The following is a 2,756-nucleotide window of genomic DNA, read 5'->3' as shown; positions in this document are numbered from 1 at the left end:
TAATGTTTCGCAAGCCAATAATCACGGGTTTGAGTTTTTTTAATTTTCATATTTTTGACGTCAGATATCAAATTTAAATATTTTTCACTAGATAAAATAGCACTATTATTTTTGTACTCACGTTTTTCAATTGATTCGTAAAATTGTTGTTTCATAAGAATCATTGTTTCATCCATATTGAATATAATTTCGAATTAAAAAAAAAATTAAAACACGTGTAGGTAATACAGCTGTATAATGCGTTAAATGTATAACTATGGTGTACTGCAAACAACTGGTTGAGAAACAAACATATTATATGTTCTACCACAACGAAATAATAAATTGATCGGAATGTTGGGTTAGATTTGACCGTCACTTATTATTGACGTTATCTCGCCTCATCTTAACGAAATCTAATATATAAACTATAACTGAGCAATCACGGGAAATTCATAAAATACCTAGTTAAATTTAATATTATATGTTTTGTCGCATTGACTTGGTTAATGTATGTAATAGCTAGGTATTTCATGAAATATTGCCATTAAATACTTTAACGCTAACATATATATATTGTATATAAATTGCTTTGAGATTTTTTTCGGATTACCATTATGACAGTATTATACTATTTACAGTTAATTCATATCTACTTTAATATGGAGACCAGACGCAATTTTTTTGGTATGATAGTACTTTTTTTTATTGTCCTGTATTATCCTTAACACATTAACAATAGCGGTAACGATAATTACACGAAATCGTTAGGTATTATTATTTTCCATAATTTAAATATTAATTTATATTTTATGGTGCAATTATTTTAGTAAGTAATATCATTACGCAGTAGTAGGTACATAATAGAACAATAGTCACATATGAATTTTGTTATGACTTATGGCTAACGAAAATCAAATATTTTTTTAAAAATAGGGCTTTATATTGGTTCTATATTTAGTTACAGGAATAGAGCGTTGATAATGGATTTTTTTTAATGAAATAAAACAAAAGTCAATGTCTGTATGTTTGTAGCGTAGACTCAAAAAAACTTGGATTGAATACACACCTATGATGGAATTATAGGTGCCTACACTAAAATATTCTCTGATTAAGCGTCGTATTTTATATACCTAATATTTTAATTTTTTTGCTGACAGAAGTCATTGCTAAAAAATTATAAATCAATTCTCAAATTAAATGTGAAGTGTCGACTAAGGATTAAGGATAACAAAATTAATGTACCTAAATGATTTCAGTAGTTAAATATTAGACAATTTTCAAAACAGTAATATATTATATTCTGATTTCCATATCAGATCGAAATAGGTATTATATAATAAATATTTCAAATACTAAAACAAATATAAGTTATTAACCTTTTCCCTGAAAAACTGAATTTAAGTATTTAACACTAGCTGTCCCTGTCACATCAGTTTGATTTATATTCTTATGTTTCTATTCTTACTCCTAACATCTAGAATTAAGTATCAAATAACTTACATAATACATATAATGTTGAAAAACATACTAAAATTAAAATTTACTAATAGAACTTCAAGTTTTCCTATGTGCATGTTACGTAATGGTTTTTAAAATCGTAGGTAATTAACAATTTATGATATAGAAGTTCCTGGAAGTGCGCTTATTAATTTAAATCATAACTTTACTGAAAATATCAGCATTACCGAATTGATGATACATTAATTTGTCTCAGTAAATAACTGTAAGAAAAATGTGCACACATTTTACATATCTAAACAATTCATATTGTGTTGTTTACTTGTATAACTTTAAATATCGCATTTTGTACAAGTTCCATTACCGATAACTGTAGGTACTTTAAATGTTTATTTCCAAACGATATTTTAATGATATGTATATTTAATAGATATGTCAAAATAGACAATATTATAATACTTTGAATTTCTATTATTTTATTAAATATTATAAGCTTACGACTTCCCTATGTGTACAAAGCATAGGCGCACATTGGGTGTGAATTTAGGGGGTGCTGGAATAGTTTATGTTACACATGTCCCATGGGGGGCTTTGTCCCCCACACCCCCCTTAATCCTAATACTATAACTAACTGCATTACATTAGCTTTAAATTTTTAATTAGAATGGGGTACCTAACTTTGATTTCGCGGGGTAACTTTGATACCCATATATTTTTATTCACCAGAGTACCATGATAATTAAATTTTTTTTCATAAAATGGGGTTACTTTGATATCACATTAAGAAATATAGGTATCGAAATTGCCCGTTGTGTTACTTTGATAACATATTAAAAAATATTGATATCTCAAAAGATAATTTCAGAATTTTAAAAATTAAAACGTTAAAATATTGAACTAGTTGTATCAAATATTTAATTTTGAGAGTTTTATCGTTAAGACTACTGAAGTTATCCATATAATAAAAAATGAAATTGTCATAAAACAGTAAAAAATTATCAAAGTTACCCCATTTTACTGTACTACTTTTATTTTTAAACTATGAGAACTTTTTTCGTATTTGTGATATCGAAAAATTAAAAACACTGTTGCACAGTCTATGTTCTCTTCTTCCTAGTAGGAACATTTGGTTGCATAACATGAACTATAAGTTTAGCCATAGTGGTTCTTATCCACGCAAAACCATTTTTACTATGTTTTAAATTTGTAAAACGGAGACCTCACATGCGTGTGTAGCATCCTCTTAATAATATTTGTCATTCCAAATTTATTCAATTCAGCGTAGCCCGCAGATTAATAAATATATTAGTAAAAAT

The sequence above is a fragment of the Acyrthosiphon pisum genome, chromosome X, assembly GCF_005508785.2.
Source record: "Acyrthosiphon pisum isolate AL4f chromosome X, pea_aphid_22Mar2018_4r6ur, whole genome shotgun sequence".
Taxonomy (NCBI): domain Eukaryota; kingdom Metazoa; phylum Arthropoda; class Insecta; order Hemiptera; family Aphididae; genus Acyrthosiphon; species Acyrthosiphon pisum.
This window is presented reverse-complemented; position numbering follows the sequence as displayed.